Raw genomic sequence first — 22,471 nt, 5'->3', positions numbered from 1 at the left:
ATTTGATATGATGGTAATAGCCCTCTTGGCTTAAAATAAGAAGGTATCACTCAACCTTTGCAACCCAAATTGACATTCAAAAATTAGCGCTCCAAAGGACTTGGTTTCATACCTTTCAGGTTAGGTACTTAAATCTAAAGAAGCATTGCAAATCATACTCTAATGATCAAAAATAAGGCACATAAGGCCATCCTTGATAAAACTTAAGGATGAAACCTGATATAAGTTCTTATTGGACAACCTTTTGGTTCCCTCGAATGAGATCAATCCTTCCAAGATGATATGTGTTGTTGGTCCCGATTCCCCTTGGTACATTGCCATTTTTACATACCTATGTGCCAATACCCTTCCCCCTGACCTATCCAATAATCAACACGATACTTTCATCCGCTAATCTTCTTGCTATGTCATTTTAGCAATTACCCTTTACCATCGAGGTCTAGATGGCACTCTTCTTAGATGTTCAAAAATGGATGAAGCTCAAATTGCATTATGAGAAGTTCATGAAGGTATATGTGGTGCCCATTCTAGTGGTCCGACCTTAGCCAAGAAACTTATCAAGACTAGATACTACTGGCCCACTATGGAAAATGACTCATATCAGTTTGTCAAGAAATGTAAGCAATGTTAGATTGATGGAGATCTCATTCATGCACCAGCACAAGAACTTCAACCAACCATGACTCCTTGGCCCTTTTTTTAGTGGGGACTCGATCTCATAGGAAAGATTCACCCTCCTTCCAATGGCCATAAATTCATTATCACTGACACAAAATATTTCACAAAATGGATTGAAGTCATTCCTCCCACCCAAGTCACTAGAAAACAAATTGCTACATTCATCCTTAACTATATTATATGTCATTACGGTGTTCCTCTTTCCATCATCATAGATAATGAACATCCCTTCAAGAATTGGGATGTTCGTGAACTTTGTGATCACTTCCATATTAACCACCTCTTCTCCACTCCATACTACCCCCAAGGTAATGGTCAAGTTGAGGTACCTAATAAATCCATTCTCAGAATCCTCAAAAAGACAGTCGATGATGATGGCCGAAATTGGCACATCCAACTTAATCCCGCAATTTGGGCTTATCGCACAAGTACAAGAGCTACCCCTCATTCACTTGTCTATGGTGTCAAAGATATCTTGCCTATTGAGGTCGAGTTACCATTCTTATGAGTCTCTTTGCACGATATAGTCAATGACGAAGACTACAAGGTCTCCCATTTACAGGAACTAGAATTATTGGATGAGTGACGACAAACTGGTTTTAATCATCTTAAGGCTTATCAAAGAGAATGAGTTGTAGCTATAATCATAAGGTAAAGCCTCGCACATTTGAGGTAGGTGACTTAGTATTGATATAGAATCCTAAAATTTAGTAGGACCGACAAAAGAAAGGAAAATTTGAGCCCAATTGGCTTGGTCCTTACATCATCACAATAGTCTATGGATCAGGTGCATATCAGCTCTCAACACTAGATGGAGAACCTTTGGAAGATCCTATCAACATAATGCACCTTCACAGGTTTTACACATAGCTTTTCACAATACGTCATTGTCAAAAATACAAAAAAATATCAAAATACAAAATATATATATATATATATATATATATATCAAAAATACAAAAAAATCATTAAAAAAAAATTTAAAAAAATTGGTACTTGGTGAAAACCTGGCAAACAGGCGCCTTGTGACACAAAAAATTGAAAAATCAAAAAACTTAAAGAGAAATAAATTTGTCCAATGGTGAAAACCACTTCGATGGCGCCCTGGGCAAGCATCATGGTGAAAACTGGGTTATCGACACCATGTGTACAGACATTGCTCCTCTCTCCTTCAAGATTCAATCTTATCCTTTCACTTTGCACACACTCACAGCCTATCCATTCATAATAAATTTACTCATTCCCATCCTGGCTTATTATTGATCTACTTAAGATTGGTTAGTAATTCATAATAAACCTCTCTTTTCACCCCTTTCCTCCCATAATAAATCAGGTCCAATCTATAATTGGGGAAAATCATAAATCTAGTGATTGAAGTGGTACCTTGAGCATCACATGTTTTGAGGAGTGTCATCTTTTTGTTCCTCCTTCTTTTCATGCACAATCCGCAATAAAAAGATCACTTGCATCACCAATCCACAATAAAGTTTCATTTTTCTTCACAATAAAGTATCAATTTCATGGATTCAGTCAGTCTCAAATGAGACGCAATTAGTAGTGGGATTTCAACAAATCAAATCTTTCAACAGACTTTGGCAACAACATGGTTTTTAGCATGATCTATCCTTTATTAGGATGACAACATTGTGACCAAATCAAATATGTTAACATATATGGCAAGAAACAAATAACTTTAAGATTTCATTATGTGTTGGTGTCAAGTCTTGGTTTTCTTTTGATTTCATCCTTTTGGTGACATGTCTTTTAGCTTTTCTGGGATGTCTCTGACTAGAGATTATATCTCCAGGATGTCTCTGACTAGAAAGGCGAGGATGGGATATGATTCAGTTACTATTGTTTTGTTGTTTGTGGATTGTCTCTTAGTAATTCTATGACTTGTCCAAGGATATGAGGACACTGTGAGTCTAGTGTGAACTAGGGCATTCCTTGTTTGTGACTATCTCATCTCCATGCAAATGGGTACAATGCCTTTTTGGGTTGAACCTATACCTCAATTGTCATAACCTATTTGCCGTAATAAAGCTCAACGATGATATAGCACAAGAAGCTCTTTCACCTCCATATCTTCTATCTTCCATCCCCCTTTCTTGATTGACCTCCTTCGTCCTTCCTGAGTCCGTGTAGCTCTTTATCACATGACTAAGTATAATGACACACCAAAAATATTTACATTTCATGTAGTTTACACCTGCATCATCGCATGCTAGCATATCTCATTCCATGAAAACATTTAGAAATCATAATCACATCACATCCTGCACACACCATTAATTATCATATCATATATACATTTGCATTCTCATCATGTAAATAATCATAGCATGATAATAATAATACATCCATCCACATATAGTGCATTCACATTTGCATAAGCATATAAAAAACCGAAAAAAGGACAAAAATATATTGCATTTCATTATGTACATATTTGCATCCATAACATAAGATCATCATATAGATCATAAGCATCATATCAAATCATCATAAAGTAAATAGAACATCACATTGGAACACATGCATATAACTTCCATAAGGAATGAGTCATCTCATATCTATATATATATATACAAAAATTCATAAGTGTCATAATACAATGATGTCAATAATACATATGGCTACAAAATCATCCAAAGGTGTCTACATCATCATACAAAATACTGATACAAAAACTAGATCTAAGAGAGCTATGATGAAGACCCTCCCTCGAAGCCAACTGGCCTTGAAGGAACCTGACCTCTCAAAGTCCCTACTCCAGGATCACCTCCTCTACCTCCCCCTCTTGGTGGTGCAGGTGGACCCATAACCTTGCCACTGGATTCTTGTCATTTGTCTCCTCCTCTTGTGGTAGTTGTCCTGGAAGCTCTCCTAAAGATCCTAGCCCTCAACTGTGGAGAAAACACTGCATAATGCAAATCTCTCCAGTAGGCTATCTCCTCTCCTTCCCATAGGACATATGCATATCAAACCCATGTGTCCTCGGTTGCTCTCCTACCTACCCTCAATGCCTCCTTATCCTTAGTGTACCTCTGGATAGCCTGATCCCTCTCCCTCTAGATCTATGCTAACTATCGCCTAAATCGAGTCACGTCTCTCTCGAGATCCTTGATCTCATTGGCCTATTCTGCTACAATCTCTCACAGCGCTAGCAGGTCATCCTCCTCCTCATCTCCACCCTAAGCGCCCTCCTCCTGTCTAACATATCTTTGTGCATCTCTCCCTGGTACCTATCCCTACACATGTCCACCAACATGTAGTAGTTGTTCTCCTCTACCCTTCGATGGTCTCGGTGGCCTCTCTCCCTATGGATCTTGTTTCTCCTCAGCCCTCTCTCTAGCATCCCTATATCCACCCATGCCCCTCACCAACCTCCTCACTGCTCCTCTCCTCTACCTCCTCCATCTCCCTCCACCCTTGTCATCATCATCCTCATCATCGTCATCCTTTGTTGTCATAGGCTCATTTGGATCTGTCAACCTCGATATTGGATGTGTTGTAAAATAAGCATCATACTATGCATCTGTACCTACATCAACTGCATCCCTCAGTAGATCCCAAGGCATCGGAACCATCTACTCAAACTATGTCACCACAACATCATAAGACAAAATCAGCCCCCAGTGAGCCTACTCATGCATATCCCTGAGGCATCCTCTGTTGCTTCCCAAACTGCCTGCGGACCCTGTCAATTAGATGTATGTCCAATATATAAGGAATCCCCCCAATCAGAAACCTGCTCCTAAACACATATGGTAGCTATGTGGCATCCTCCTCCCAATCCTCACAGTCAAGATAGGGTCTTCATATGACACTATCTATGTCATTACTCACCCATCTCCAATAGTCCACCTTCCCAATCTGTGGTTGGGAAGTGATCAAATTGTACAAGTGTGCATAGGACTATCCATGTCCTCTTCCCCTGAAGTGAACTCGTCTAGTCACTGCAATGTGATCATATGACCACACTTGTAATAGAGTCACCCCACAACCTAACTCGCAACCACTAAGATACACAAACTAGTGCAAATCATGATACAAATCTGCTAATACACATGGACCCCATGCATACCTCATGTGTTGTGTCACCAATGTCTCTAGAGTCCTCCCCCATCCAAAATTCATACCCTGTGTCGCCCTATCTGGTCACAAGTAGCCACTAATCACTCCTCCAACTATTGTCAATAGTCTATGTCCAGTAGCTAATATGGCATCCCAGTTGACATGACCCAATCTCATCTCCAGCTCTAGGTCTCCAAAGACTCATCTCAATGCATCCCTCTCTCCCTATCAGTCATACGACACTAGCTCATTGTGGATTGGTATCCTCAGAATCTTGTAAACATCCACTAAAGTGACTAACATCTCGCTAGTCGGCAAATGAAATGAATAGGTCTCAAAGTGCCATCTCTCTGCTAGAGTAGTCAATAATCCTCTGTTTGCCTAAATCTCAAGTAGATACATTATGTGTCTCAATCCCATACCCTCGAAAATTGCCCACTCCTCAAAGGTCAACTCTGGTTGTAACCTTTGTGTCACAAGGAATCTCTCTCATGACTCTATTTGGGGCAAGTACTCTTGCATCCAACCAAACCAATCATGTCAATTCTAGTGGTACTCATGTTCATCGCATAGTGCTACTTCAATCCTACTGGTACTTATGTTCATCATATAGTGCTACTTCTATCCTAGTGTATATGTTCATCACATTGCACTTGATCCTATTTAGAGGCCCTGCTTGAGTGTATCCTCTCAGTAGCTTATCCAATTGGAAACATATGTTCATCATAGAATTGTCAATTCTAGCATATCTCTCAGTTTGTCTCTCTACGACACCTTCTTGAGTGTATCCTCTTAGCATCTTATCCAATCGACAATGTATGTTCATCACAAAATTGCCAATTTGAGCCCACTTAGACACAAATGCATTTTTACAACGTATACATGGTTTTCATTAACCCAGACGTGCTTTCTTGCCCTAGACGTGAATGTACAACATAGACACGCCATTGTCCTTCATAAACGTGTCTTTGTGACATAGACATGCCTATTACACATAGACGCTTCCCTACTAAACATAGACGTGATTACATTGATAAATGCAGCCAAACCTATCCTAGACACACTTTTCCTACCTAGACGTGCCTGGCACTAACCTAGACAAGTTTCTAATGCAAACACCGATTTTGAATTTTTGTTAAGCTACGGTAAAATTCATTAATGATAGCAATAAATGCAAAGACATACAAAGTGGCTTCGAGGTACTTATCGGCTCACCCATGTCGTCTGGTCTCTAATATCATCAGACTCGATCGAACCTGTGAATGCTATCCATCATCGTTGACTTCTTTGACTTTTCTAATATCTCTCTTTGCACTTTGAACTCTTAAGTGTGTGGATGTAAATGAGTATGTTTTCCTTATGGTTCTATCTTATAGGTTACTTAACCCTAGTCTCCCGTGTCAGTTTTTTTTCCTTTTGAGTCAATATTTTTCCTGTGTGACCTTGTCACCCTATCTTGTCACACCTTTCTAGCCTTTCTTTCTTATTTATAGATTGTCTACGATATTTTCAAAAATTTTCATCCAATCTCTTGAGGGGGTATCATTCCCATCTTGGGGCAACTTTGTATCAGTTCATCTTATCTTCTTTGAGCCAACGCGACAAGCTGCATTGTCTCAAAGAGGGGCAAAATGTAGACACCTAAAATTGTCCTATCTAATTATTTAATTTATTCATTAATCCTCTTCTAAGTCTTTCCTCATTTAAATAAATACTTTTATTTATTTAAATTGTCCTTTTCGTAAATTAAAAAATATTTTATTTATTTAATTGATCCCACTTCTTTTATGAATTAAATAAATCTTTATTTATTTAATTAATTCATTAGCCTTTTCTACCCATCAAACATGTCACTCATCTCTTAATTCTTCTCTTACCTACTCCCTTTATCATTTAACTATTTCTTCTACCTACCCTTTAATCCTAGCCGACCATTTATCTTTACACCTCTTAATCTTATCCCTCCATTTTTAATAGTGTTCTCTATATAAGAGGATACTCTCCTTCATTATCAACCCTAATGATAGACTTAAGCCTTCTTGCGATCAAGCTATCAACCACATTTCCATTCTCTTTCGAGCTCTTGTGCACACATAAAATCTGAGAGAAAATATATCAAACAAGATCAATGGAGATAGGAAGAAATGGAGATTGAAACCCTACTAGACATGTGAATGGTATATTTGGTTTATTTTGTTTATTTTCATGGTCTTAGGTATCTTAATTTGTGTATGGTGGATTGCTTTCATTGTTAGGCTAGGGTTTTGTGGACGAATCATTGTTAGTCTTTCAATATTGTTGTTTTCACTATCTATTTTCATTGTATACAATTTTATTACTGTATCTTCTCTTAGAGAAATAGTCACATAACAATTCTCTCCCTATAATTTAGTTGTTGTCCTTAGTAGCATGAGATATATCTACATCACAACTCAAATAAATACATAATCAATAATTGAAGATGCCAACATTATTCATATTTATACTTCATATTGTTTCTATTTTATTTTACTTCATTTGCATTCTTTTCTTATTTTAATTCATAGATATCCTTTTCTTTAAATTTCATAAGTAGCTCATTGAAATCATTATTTTCAAGTCATAATTATATTGAGAACTATATATGTGTGTGTGCACTTCTTTAAAAATATTATCACAATTTCACATCTCATACTATGCAAACACTCATCTATATACTCAAAATTTATTCCAAGATGATATTCATGCATTCCAAAAGACATGAATATCCTCTTTTCTTTTTGCCAATTTTAGTTGAGCTATATAGGTAATCAAAACATCTTACAACACATAATACATGGACTCACAATTTATACATTCTAGAGATATCTATTCATTATAATACTTCATAAAACACATGTACAAAGTTATTAGATTGATCAAGACCAATAGAAAAGCAAAATAGTTAAAGGAAACAATAATACATTATGACCACCCACAAAGCACTTAATAGAAAATAGTTGTAGTCTTTATTTTGTTTAAGAAACTAAGGCATTTGAATTTACATTTTAATTCAATGATACTTGTCTATTCAAGCATAAATAAAAATTTGAATATTGTCTTTCTCCCTGTAAAATTCAACATGTTCCTATGTTTCCTCCTAAAATATTTTAACGCATATAGATATCTTATTTTCAATTTATGAAATTGATCCTAGGACCTATGGAATATGGCTCATAATGTAGCTTATGTTAAACAAATACAAATGTTGGTTTGGAATAAACATAACAAGAATATCAAAACCACTAAAAAATGACACAACCAACTGAGAAAATAGTATGGATATATAAAATTCACCCTAAAATTACTAATACACTAAATCTTATTGTGAACATAGTGTCTTTGTGCAAGTTTTTAAGATGTGAATTCAAGGACCTATGGGTTATGTGCCCACAAAATAATTTGTATTAAACAAATTTAGATGTCAAGTTTATGATTTCAACTATAAACAAATTTATAATAATACCGCTTTCTATAAAATAAATAAAATTTGGCATAGATACACAAAATTGATCATTAAAAAGACTAACTTGCTAACTCAATTTTCTAAGAAACCTCTCTTGTATGAGAGTACTAGACAAATATAGGAAAACCTTAAAATTAACACACTAACCGTGTCATCTTCCAAAGATCAACATTTCCACCATAGTAATATTAGTACACCATGCATATCAATGTTGAAATTTCACTTTGGGAACTCAAGCTCGTATTTTTATGATGAGAAACCAATAACTTAACTACTTGAACACAACTCCTTTTGACCTTCCACTTTTATATTCTAATTATTTCAATCAAACATAAGCTTATGGAGGGTCATTATGGTAAAGGTAAGAATATTAAACTTCACATATATTAACTCAAAGTTATGGGGGAAGTCAAGAAAATACGTAAGTCTTTTGAATCTTATGCAAGATGAGAACATCAAATCCACACATTTCTCTCATGAGAATATTATTACACTTCTTATATAAGAGAGTTCTACCTAAATATAAATATGATCGTAATACCACTAAAATGTTCATCTCTTATTTAAAAATCTTGTGATAGTAGATAAATAAATCTTCCAAAAGATTTGTGAATCATCCAAGCCTATATGCAAATTTGATATTTGGGGTTTTGTGATTCAAAATTAGGCTTTTTATGGCATTTTAAAGGGTATAATAAATGAGCTAGTAATGTGTATAATCACTTTTGACTAATTTTTGAACAAGACTCATATTTATATATTTTTAGACATCCGTTCTAAAATATAAAGTGACTAATTGTGGATATTACCACTTTAACTATATTTCTCTTGTGGTTACTATTGCAGTTTAGAGTCTAAATTATCTTATAGGTTCTTGATATTATGACTAACACAATAAATCTATATCTCTAGATGTTATAGGTGTCACACTCCAAACATTACTGAGTTAGCTATGAGAAAGTCATTATTATTTTATTCCTTCATGACCCCTTCTGGTAACATGTTTTCAATTTCATTATTAGAGATTTATTATATTTCCTTTCCTCTAGTTGTTTACATCTAATGGATAAAATTAATTGTCTTGGTATATACAACTGCTAACAATCATATGGTATTTTAGATAGTGATGTACATACATAGAGATTCATCACTGTGCCTAAATGAATATTGATTGCACATAGACACCTAAACATGAATGTAGTTATCTTGCATATAGTTGTCATAGACCAGCCACATTTCTATAATTGAGAAGGTCATAGTGCTACTATATAATAGAACAAACTACTTACATCTAGGAAAACCATGCTATATGTTAGGTCCTGGAGGCAACTGAGAGGGGGGGGTGAATCAGTTGTCCAATAAATACAAACCAAAACTAACTTAACCAAAATTAATGCTTAATGTCGGTAGACAGTTTAACAGTTAATTGCAGTACCGATAAAGTTTAATGTGTGAAACAAAAATACAAATAACATACACAACACATAACACAATTATTTGTATGTGGAAACCCTGTAAGGGGGAAAAACACTGTGGGAAACCTTACCCACAATCAAATGATACTACTACAGATAGTATGTGTGTATAGTATAGAATCTACACATGCAGAAAGGCCAACTACCTAGAGCTCATTGCTCAATCACAAAATAGGAGTCACACTGACTACAATTGGATGGTTAAATCCAATGATAATGTACTGCTCAAAATAGCATCTTCATATGATGGGTTCAGTACCAATTAAGCTCTGATTCGCCTTCTTTAAACCTTCCTTCAATCTTGAATGATGTATATGTATAGCTCTGCTTATATTCGCATATACCTTATTACAATCCTTTTTCCAATCCTATATCAATCTCATAAATGAGATCTTACATTTATACCAAAACCTAAGACCAAATAAGTAGGTCGTCTCACTAAGATATTACAATAAAATCAATTACAAATGAATCAATATGTGATGCATGATTTCGGCTCAAATGCATTTACAATAATAAAAAATCATCTTCATGACGTGTCATGATCTAGAATAGATAAGCTTGTCGGTGCATATCCTAGACCTATTTGCCAGTAACAACAAATATGCAAACCCGATTAGACCAATGAACAAATCACCAAGACCAAGTGTTCAAACGATGTCTTCAACATAGCCAAGTAATCTCAAATTCATTCTAAGTGTCAATGAACAATATAACCATGTCAGTGAACCAGATATAGGTGACTGTGTATAAGTCACTGAACATGTCGGTGAACATAACCAAAGATCTCCAAGTGTTCTCAAGAATTAACAAGTATTGACATCAATGATAAAACCATATCAAAATATCCAAAATACCAACAATCTCCCCCTTTGGCATTGATGGCAACACAAGATGGAAAAACCATCTAAGTGCCAAAGCAAAAATGCCAAAAACCAGAAACCAACAATCTCAAAAAGAGATCATCAAAATACAGATACAGAGAGTAACAATCTCTCCCCCAATGAATAATCTCTCCCCAAAATTTTTTTTTTTTTTCCATAGATATCTCTCCCCCTTTGACATCAAATGGAAAAGCAATAAAACCAAATACAATCAATTCAAAGAACTTATCTCAAAATAGCAACTTATCAATTTATCCAGCTACTCCCCTTGAGAAGAAGCTCTCCTCATCAAAGCTGGAAAAAATATTTCTCTGTTAATTTTGTCGGTCTGACGCCATGCTCCAACTGTCTAAGTTTCTACCGATGAGGGTATAACTCCAAGCTGCTCTCTAAGATATTCAAAATTTTATTTAGGCAAGGGTTTAGTAAAGATATCTGCAACCTTCTCTATAGTATTCACATAAACCAATTTCACTTCTTTTGCTTCAACATTCTCTTTCAAAAAATTGAATTTGATAGAAATATGTTTAGTTTTTGATTGAAATACCGGATTCTTTGATATATCAATTGCTGCCATATTATCACAATAAATGATTATAGGTTCATTGCATTTTACCTTTATGTCCTTCAACATTTGCTTGATCCATAATACCTATGTACAATTAGTTGTTGTTGCAACATACTTTCATTCTGTTGTTGATAGTGATGTACAACTTTGTTTCTTGCTTGACCAAGAGATTAATCTGCTACCAAGAAAAAATCCTCCGTCGGTGGTGCTTTTTCTATCATCTACATCTCCTGCCCAATTTGCATGTGTGTATGCACATAAATCAAAGTTTTCATCTCTATGATACCATAAGCCAAGATTTGTTGTGCCTTGTAGATACCGAAAAATCCTTTTTACTGCCGATTCATGATTTTCTTTAGGATTACTCTGAAATCTTGAAACAATACATACTGCATTCATAATATCAGGTCTTGTTTGTGTCAAATATAGTAAACCTCCTATCATAGACTTGTACCTAGTCGGATTAACAGGTGTTGATTCATCCTTCAAAGATAGTTTATCAGTTGTAGTCATAGGTGTGCTTACCGGTTTAGAGTTTTCCATGCCAAATTTCTTAAGTAATTCCTTGAAGTACTTTGATTGATTTATGAATATACCTTTATCAGTCTGTGAAATCTGCAATCCTTAAAAGAATTTTATCTCTCCAGTCATAGACATTTCAAATTCTTTTTGCATCTTATTAGAAAAGTCTTTACACAATCCATCCTCTCTTCCAAAGATTATATCATCAACAAAAACTTCAATAACCAAGATTTCATCATTAGTTACTTTGTAATATAGATTGTTGTAAGCATTACCTTTAGTGAAACCAATCTTCAAAAGATATTTTTCCAATCTAGCATACCAAGCTCTAGGAGCTTGCTTCAATCCATATAAAGCTTTCCTTAACCTGCAAACCATATCTTTGTCATCTATCAAAGAAAATCCATCAGGTTGATCAATGTAAACTTCCTCTTCTATATCTCCATTCATAAATGTACATTTAACATCCATTTGATATACTTTATAGTTCTTGTGTGCTGCAAAAGCTAAGAATAATCTGACTGCCTCAATTCTAGCTACTGGTGCAAAGGTTTCATTGTAATCAATTCCTTCTTTTTGTGAATATCCCTTACACACTAATCTTGCTTTATTTCTAATTACCTTACCATCTTCATTAAGTTTATTTATGAATACCCATTTAGTTCCAATTACATTATTGTCTTTAGGCCGGGAAACTAATGTCCATGTGTTATTCTTTTCAATTTGTTCCAATTCATCTTCCATGGCCTTCATCCAATATTTATCTTCACATGCCTCATTAATAGTTGTTGGTTCAATTTGAGAAATAAGACATACCTCTTCCGTTGCTAGTCTTCCTCTAGTCATAACTCCATACTTATTCCCAATTATCTGATTTTCAAAGTGATTCAATCTTACATACTTGGGTGTTTTCACTTGTTGTTGTTCTTCAGTCACTATGAAATTCTTAGATGATGCCGGTATGAATGGATCAACATTTTGTATAGGTGTGCTCATAGTATGTTCATTTGTGATTATCTCAATTGTCAATTCAGAGTCTATAGACCTTTTAAACTGTTCATCAATCTTCATATTTGCACTTTCAATGATTTTCTACAATCTCTTATTAAAACATCTATATGCCTTTCTCTTAGATGAATAACCAAGAAATATTCCTTCATCACTTCTAGGATCAAATTTGCCAATATACTCATCTCTTCTAATATAGCATTTACTTCCAAATATTCTGAAATATTTAAGATTAGGAGTATTACCAAACCATAGTTCTTGAGGGGTCTTGTCGGTTTCATCTTTGATGTGAACTTTGTTGAATGTATAAATAGTTGTATTGACTGCTTCTCTCTAATACACATGAGGTAGATTTTCTTCTGATATCATGCTTCTAGCTGCATCCAAAATAGTTTGGTTCTTCCTTTCCACAACTCCATTCTATTGGGGTGTCTGAGGTGCTAATAACTATCTTTTGATTCCATTCACTTCACAAAATGTATTAAGTTCCTTAGATGTGAATTCACCTCCTTGATTTGATCTCAAGCATTTGATTTTCTTACCGATTTCATTCTCTACTATGACCTTGAATAGTTTGAACTCCCCAAAAGCTTCTAATTTCTCCCTAAGAAAAGTAACCCAACACATTCTAGAATAGTCATCAATGATTAGCATAAAATGTCTATCTCCTTGTAAACTTCTAGTTCTTGCTGGACTACATAAATCAGTATGAATTAAGTCAAGAACATTATTGGATTTTTCTGGTATACTTTTAAAAGTTTCTCTAACTTGCTTTCCAAATTGACATTCCTTACATACCGGATTGTGAGGCTTAACAATCTTAGGTAAATCTCTTACTGCCTTAGTTGTACTGATTTTCACAATGCAATCAAAATTTACATGATACAGTCTCTTATGTCATAGCCAACTTTCATCAATATGTGCAATCAAGCATGTCTTCTCATTGTTATTCAAATGAAAGATATTACCTCTAGTCTGATTACGGATTGTAATTTCTACACCAATTATGTTCATGATTTTGCATTTGCCATTCTTGAATTATAATTGAAATCCCTTTTCAACTAATTGACCAACACCCAAAATATTATGCTTCAAACCTTCAACAAAGTAATCATTATCGGTATTATGCTTACCATCAAAAGATATAGTGCCTTTTCCTCTGATCAAACAAGCTTTTTCATCTCCAAATCTTACTAGACCTCCATTGTATTCCTAAAAGGTTAAGAATTTACTCTTATCGCCAATCATATGATGTGAACATCCAGAATCAATAATCCATTCATCTTTATCTTCAATTTGAGCTGCCAGGGTCTATTCTACCAGTTGAATAGTAGGTGTCAGTTGATCTTTTGTTATAGCAACAAAATTCCATTCATTGTCTATCGGTTCCTCATCAGAATCGTCAGTAACTCCTTCATCAACATAGTAACATGATTTCTCTCTATTTTTCTTAAATATGTACCTTTGATATTCAGGGTTAGGCTTGTATGTTCTTTTAGCTTCTTCTTTTAATCTTTCATGTCTATCAGGACACCTAGAAGCCATGTGACCAATCTTATTGCAGTTAAAACATTTAAATGGTGCTTTACCTTCATACTTACTTCCAACTAGACCTTTAGGCATTTTCCTTGCAAATAGTGTTTCAAGCTCTTCCATTTCTTCATTCTCCTTTCTAATGTCTTCAAGTTCTCTTGCATAAAAGGCTTTCCAATCAGATTTTTCAGATGATGATGGTGTTGTTGTAGATGATGATGATGCTTTGAAAGCTAGATCTATCTTAATTGTAGCAATAGGACCAAATTCCTCAAGTTCAAAAGCTGAAAGTTTTCCAACCAAAGTGTCTCTAGATACTGATGCATTAGGCATTATTCTTAGTTCATTTATAGCAGTTGCTTTCATTTTATATGTCAGTGGCAAAGCTCTTAAAACTTTAGAAACAATTTCACCTTCACTTAAGGTTCCTCCACAACATTGTATACCCAAAAAAAAATTATTAACTCTTTCCATAAAAGCAGAAATCCTTTCATCTTCTTCCATTTTCAGATTTTCATACCTGACCTGGAAGCATTCCAGTTTTGCAATTTTGACTATGGTATCACCTTCATTCAATGTCTCTAATTTATCCCAAATAGCTTTAGCAGTAGATCTATCTGATAATCTCATGATTTCCTGATCTGAAAATGCACTCAAAAGTGCTTCTCTTGCTTTGCAATCATTTTCCTCATCTTTAGCCAAGGTTGGTGGATTATGTTGACCTTGAGTAGGAACAGTATAACCATTCTTTATAACATCCCATATGTCCTTTCCAATGCAATTCAGATGTTTCTCCATCCCGATCTTCCATATGCCATAGGTGGTTACATCAAGCTTCAGACTATCCTTCCTGAAATAGTTAGTAGACATTGGATCTCCTCAAGCTATTAAACTTCCACAAAAAGAGAAGTAGGCTCTGATACCAATTGTTAGGTCCCGGAGGCAACTGAGAGGGGGGGGTCATTCAGTTGTCCAATAAATAAAAACCAAAACTAACTTAACCAAACTTAATTCTTAATGCCGGTAAACCAAACTTTAATGTCGGTAGACAGTTTAATAGTTAAATATAGTACCGGTAAAGTTTAATGCATGAAACAGAAAGAAAAATAACATACACAACACATAACATAGTTATTTGTACGTGGAAACCCTATAAGGGGAAAAACCACGGTGGGAAACCTTACCCACAATTAGATGATACTACTGCAGATAGTATTTGTGTACAATATGGAGTCTGCACATGCAGAAAGGCCAACTTCCTAGAGCTCACTTCTCAATCACAAAATGGGAGTCACACTAACTACAATTGGATGGTTAAATCCAATGATAATGTACTGCTCAAAATAGCATCTTCATATGCTGGATTCAGTACCGGTTAAGCTCTGATTTGCCTTATTTAAACCTTCCTTCAATCTTGAATGATGTATGTGTGTATAGCTCTGCTTATATTTGCATATAACTTATTAAAATCCTTTTTCCAATCCTATATCAATCTCATAAATGAGATCTTACATTTATACCAAAACCTAAGACCAAATGAGTAGGTCAGCTCAGTAAGATATTACAATTAAAATCAATTACGAATGAATCAATATGTGATGCATGATGTCAGCTCAAATGCATTTACAATAATAATAAATCATCTTCATGACATGGTGTGCTAATCTAGAATAGATAAGCTTGTCAGTGCATATCCTGGACCTATTTGCTGGTAACAACAAATATGCAAACCCGATTAGAACAATGAAAAAATCACCAAGACCAAGTGTCCAAATGATGTCTTTGACATAACCAAGTAATCTCCAAGTCATTCCAAGTGTCGATGAACAATATAATCGTGTCGGTGAACCAGATACCAGTGACTTTGTATAAGTCACTGAACATGCCGGTGAACATAACCAAAGATCTCCAAGTGTTCTCAAGTATTGACATCAATGACAAAACCATATCAACATATCCAAAATACCAACACTGTATTGGAGAATCAAATGTGTTATATCACATTACCACACCTAAGTAGACAACATTTATCACCCCTAACAAGAATCACATTATGGTATCATTAGGTGGTATAATACAATATCATTTTCTGTGGACACAACATTTCTAACACTTTTCTTTCTCTACCTATTTTCAGATGACTATTGAATGACTTAAAATTATATTTATTATTATTTTCTTATAGTCCTATATGGAACACTCATACAAAGGAGAAGAACGTGTGAGGAGTTCATAATAACAATTTACTTATTACATGAACTGGTTATCATTTATACTTTTTTATGTTGATTGAGAATGTTCATTTTCTCTGAAATGCATGTTCATGCTTGATTTACATTCACCTGAAAGTTGGGGCAAACTTAAAAGATGAAATTTGTATTCTGATGCTAGTTCCCATTTGGATTATGTTGGTTTTGATGGTAATGACTTAATAAAAGTACATATAAACAAGTGGTGTATTCATGTTCTAAGTTCAATTCATTTCTTGATTCTTATCCTTCTCCTTTCAGTCCTACTTAAAAATACTCATAAATTTAATCTAAACCCTATTCACACTGATTTCCACATATTCATTACTAACACATTATTTATGCATGTACTCCTGATCTTATGGCTTACAGTTCCCTGTACTATTTTTTTATGTGATGCTAAATTTTGATCTTGACCATTTAATTATTGATTTCAAATTTAATTTAAAAATATTTTTTAAACCAAATTCTAGGCTTCTCATCCCTTTTCATTTATGAGTTGGCAATATGCAAATACATAACTTGTTACCTAAATGTTATGTTTACTTTGTTCTTTATACCTAAATCATTTGAATCTATATTAGTATTTTGTCTATGAGAAATAAAACTTGGTCAATTTATTATATCTTTTCTCAATGCATGTATGTTCATTCCCTATACCAAAACTACATTTTTTATTTTAATTCTACCTAGTTACAATTGCGCAAAAAAAATTAGATTAACTTTGTATCTATCCTATGATATTTTAGTCACAAGCTTGTATTTATTCAAGAGATTTTGTTAAATAGATCTCGTAAAATGTTTGTGCTTCCCCATTCTACATCATGTCTATAAGGTTCCATTTGACATAAGCAAGAGGGTAATAGACAAATGAATGGTGTTTGTTATGCACTTGTGTGAGAGTTTAGATAACCTTTGTGTTAAATAAATTTTTTTGCACTTTGAGCCTAACTACTTGTGAGGATGGTTCAAAGGGCCATGCCAATCTTCTTTATATCATTCCCAATTTATCAAATATCTTTGCAGAGACCCAAAACTTTGTGAATAAATTGAGTGGGCCAATGTCATCATCCTTCCTTCAACATATTAAAAAAAAATTAAATTAGCTTCATGTTACTCTTGTTTTATATTGTGTAGTGAAACTAAATCTTAATTGTTGTGCACTTGTCAAGTTTTAGGTTGGAAACAAATTGGTCAATCACTCAATCATATCTATGCATATATGTTATTCCATCACACCCTTATGAAAAAAATTCTTAAAAGAGAGGAATAATTATAATTATTAAAGGATAATTAAAGGTCACTTTATTGAAAGGGTGTGATGAATTGGAAACCACCCCTTAAAATCTTGTGTATGTCATTTATGTGAGACTTGGAAAGGGAGCATGGAGATCACTCATGGAAGAAGAAGAAGAAGGTGGTGGTTTGGTGAGCTATGAGGAATTTGGATAAGGGGCACACAATGTGTATTCAACTTGAGGTACAATGTACACTTAGGAGTGTCCTAACCAAGGCTGTGTTATTTATGCAATGAAGGCATGTTGGCTTTTGTGTAAAGAACTAATGGTTTCTATACATAAGAACCACCTACCTATAAGGGTTCTATAGCCATAAAGGACCTAAGGCCACTAGAATATTCTTAGAGTAAAAATGATTGTTCCAAGTGCTCAAGATTAAGATAAGTATTAGAAACCCTTGATGATAAAATATATTAAAAATATAATATATGATTTCAGTGATATTATGATTTATGCATCTATGTTATTTAATTTATCATGCTAATTATCACATTAGGGTATACATTTTTATTTATGTCTATTTTGGATATAACATTACATATGCAAATTATATTAACTTGATATTAATCATTATATTAATTTTGTTGCATATCCTTAATTAACTCTAGGATAAAAGTGGCATTACATTTCACAAGTAGTCTCTTTTAATCCTCTTGATAAACTACTCAGTATGTTTCTGGTGTGGGTTCATCTTCCCAATCTTTCCCTTTATTTTTGGCAGAATTCTTGTATAGAGGTAATTGGAAATGGTATAGGTTGCTTCTTGAAGTTAGATGATACCACTTCCTTCATGTGTCTTTCTACATTTGGACACATTCTGATAAATAATGAAATATTCATACCTCTTCCTAGAGATGTGGTTTTCATGGTTGGGGATAGGCCATGCACTCATTCGTTGGATTATGAGGGCCTCCCCTTTTGATGTTGTTGTTGCTTCTCTACTAGTAACTTGGCCATGGATGTTTCTCCCTCATCATAAAGGCACTATCACTTGGTTGAAGGATGCTAATGGTGGTCTCCTGACTATCTTGTCTTTTGATTCTTCCTTTGATGGTTCTTTACAAGTTGATGATGACTCCTCCAAGGATGATGTTTTGCCTCTTGCTATTGGTTTGGCCTCCTCATGCCCTATAGATCCTTCTCTAGCCCTTTCTATTAGTGTGGCCCCCTCTAGCCATGTGGGTCATTCTTCACTTTTTTCTCATGTTTCATTCCAACCTATGGTAGTTGATGCATCACCTAGTCAGCATTATTCTCCTTGTCCTAATAGTCTCACTAACAAGATTTCCCCTCTTTCTCCCCCTTGTGATGGTGTTTCAAATGATATTATTACTTGGACTATTGTTCATTTAGGAAGGAGATAGCATTATTCCTCCTCTTTGAAAACTCTTCCTTGAGTTGTGGATGAAACTTCTCCCCACCCTTGTGTGGGTTACTATCTGCTATGCTAGAGTGTTGTAAGTGGTGTTGGGAAAAAGGTGTCTCAAACTTGCAATAACATTAGATTACTATTTATATTAAGTTTTTTTCCGAGCACAAAATGGTGAAAAATTATCTTCAAAGCTTTGCATTGGCTAGATAAGCATGTCGGTAAATTATCATCACAAGATCATAGCTAGTTTTGAGGATATTGAAGTTTATGTTTTTGGAGGGTGTGATGAAAGGTTTAAATTTTATTTTGAGGACTTTAGACCCTCTCAAATACTGTCAAAAGTGGGCTTAATTGGCATAAAAATTTACAAGGTGATAGAGAACTTCATGAGCTTTCTAATGCATCAAATGGTTTGTCAATCAGACACCCAATTCACAAGTTATGGCCTCCCGAAGTTTGGACTCCTGAAATAGGATATATAAAAATGCATCAAACACATAAATGATTTGTAAAAGGGAGGAATACATGTTGATATGTATTTTGACACATCATAGAGCATCTAGAATGGAGATAAGGTCGGATCTACTTTATTAGGTGGTTTTGGTCCATGGTTTTGTAATATTGTTTGACAGTATTTTGTATTGTATCTCCTATATATGAGGTGCGTGAGATAGAGGTTGTATGTAAGAGCCTTATGTTTATTGAGTTACCTCTAAATATTTGTTTAGTGGTACTCCTATGAAGAGCTTTCTCTACAAGTATATTGTAATATGTCATGGATTGTCGAATAATATATTGAGATGCTTTTGGAGTGTGGGGTTTTCCTCTCGAAAGGGTTTTCCCCCATGTGAATCATTGTTTTGTGGTATGCATGATATTATGTTTATTTATGTTAAGTTTATGTAACTATTGTAATGATCTATAAAAAAAAATTGCATTAAGGTTAGCGTAGGAAGTTGTTCTACTACTTAACTTCCTTACAAGTGGCATCAAAGCCTACTCATATTTAATTTCATTTGTGGGTTGTTGGGTTTTTTGAACTAATCTAGATTTGAGTTGGAGCTTATGCTAAAGATACTTTTTGATCTCATTGCAGGAATTTTCAGATGGCAAGTTCATTAGGGAGAATAGAGGTGGAGAAATATTTTGGAAGTAATTTTGAGATGTGGATGTTGAAGATGGAAGATTTGCTAATAGATCGAGATTTGTGGGATGTTGTCAATGTAAATCTCTCAGGACCCTCAAATCCTATTGTGGTTGCTCAATATGATGTTATGGACCGTAAAGCCAAGGGTCTAATAAGATTGTGCTTGGAAGGCTATCTTCTGATCAATGCCTACGAAAGGAATACTACAAAGAAGTTATGGACTAAACTTGGTGAAATGTATCAAGCAAAATCTTTATTGAATCAGATTTTCTTGAGGAAGAAATTGTATTCCTTGAGAATGGAAGAGGGTGAAGAGATTAAAAACCACCTGGAAGCATTTAATATGTTGGTGACTTAGTTAGTATCTATTGGTGTTAAGATTGATGAGGAGGAGAAATGTCAAATCTTGCTTTATTCTTTTCCTAATTTGTGGGACTCTCTTGTTATGGCTATCGGTAGTACTTTTGTTATTTTGAAGTCTGAAGATGTGGTGGGTGCCCTACTTGGTGAAAAGATGTGGAGGAAGGTATCCATCAGTTCAAAGGAAGCCCTAACTATTCATGGAAGAACTAAGGAAAAAGGAAAGAATAATGAGAAGTGCAATAAGTCCAAATCCAAAGAGAGATCAAAATCTCATGGAAAGTCCAGAGCCATTTGCTAGAATTGAGGTAATTCAAGTCACATCTGTAAGGACTGCAAAGAAGAAAATAAGAAGAAAAAGAAGAAGTTTGATTCTGATTCTTGAGTCCAAGAAGGAAGATGGTGATACATTCATTCCATTTTTGGCTATTCATGGATGTAATGATGCATGGCTAATTGACTCGGGTGCATCTTTTCATATGACTTCCAATAGAGACTAATATTTTGAATATGAAAAATTTAATCGAGGTAAGGTGTACTTGGGTGATGATTCACATTTAGATATTGTTGGTCATGGTAAAGTTAGGATCAGGTTTTCTGATGGTAGAATAAAAAGGATTAGAGGTGTGTTGCATATCCCTAGATTAAAACAAAAAAATAAATCAGTGATAAAATTGATAGATGAAGGTGTGTAGGTAGTCTTTTCTAAAGCAAGATGTAAGATGATTAAGGGTTCTATGGTGATTGGTAGAGGTGTCAGGTTTGACTCTTTGTATAAGCTAGAGGCATATACTATTGAGTGTACTAGCACTTTTGTAAAAAGTAAATCTATGAATACTTCATTGAAAGATTTGAGGATTTCACCTTCAACGGATGGACATGGATTTTGGGTATCTAAGGGTGCTATTTCTTTTGAAGTGCAAAGTTACCTATAGAGAAGACTATGTTATGGCACCAAAGACTTGCCCACATCGGAGAAAAGGATCTAAGGACCTTGAAAAATAAAAACCTTGTTGAAGGTTTGAATGATTGTAATCTTCACTTTGATTTATGTGAGCATTGCATTTATGGAAAACAAAACTACATTCAATTTTACTCGAGTTCTCATAAACCTTGTGGTGTTTTGGATCGTATTCATTTTGATGTGTTTGGTCCTGTAGATGTTCCTTCCATTGGAAAATCCACATATTATGTTTCATTTATTGATGATTTTAGTAGGACATGGGTATACTTTCTAAAGAGTAAATCTAAAGTCTTGTGTCATTTTAAATCATTCAAAGCAATGGTTGAGTTGCAAGCTAGAAAGAAAATTAAATGTTTGAGGACTAATAATGGCAATGAATTTTGCTATAATGATTTTGATATATTCTGTAAAGATTATGGCATTAATAAACAGAAGACAACTTTGTATTCTCCTTAGTAGAATGGAGTTGTAGAAATAAATTAATAGGACACTGATGAAGAAGACTAGGAGTATGCTAAGTGGTGTTGGTCTAGAACAAAATTTTTGGACTAAAGTTATTGCCATTGCTTGCTACCGGATTAACAAGTCTCTTACATCAGCTCTTGTTGATAAAATGCCTATGGAAGCATGGTCAAGTCACAAGCCTTCATTAAGACACCTTACAATTTTTAGTTGTGAGTCATATGCACATGTGCCAAAGGAGAAGCAAACAAAGTTGGAGAACAAGGTTGTGAAATGCATCTTCATCGGCTACAATTATGGTGTGAAAGGATACAAGCTTTAGGACCCTGTTCCATGAAAGTTAATCCATAGTAGAAGTTTTATTTATAGAGAAATTACATCTCCTTCTAT

This window comes from Cryptomeria japonica, chromosome 1 (genome assembly GCF_030272615.1).
Source record: "Cryptomeria japonica chromosome 1, Sugi_1.0, whole genome shotgun sequence".
Lineage (NCBI taxonomy): Eukaryota > Viridiplantae > Streptophyta > Pinopsida > Cupressales > Cupressaceae > Cryptomeria > Cryptomeria japonica.
The sequence above is the reverse complement of the archived record's forward strand: the minus strand, read 5'-3'. Positions refer to the sequence as shown.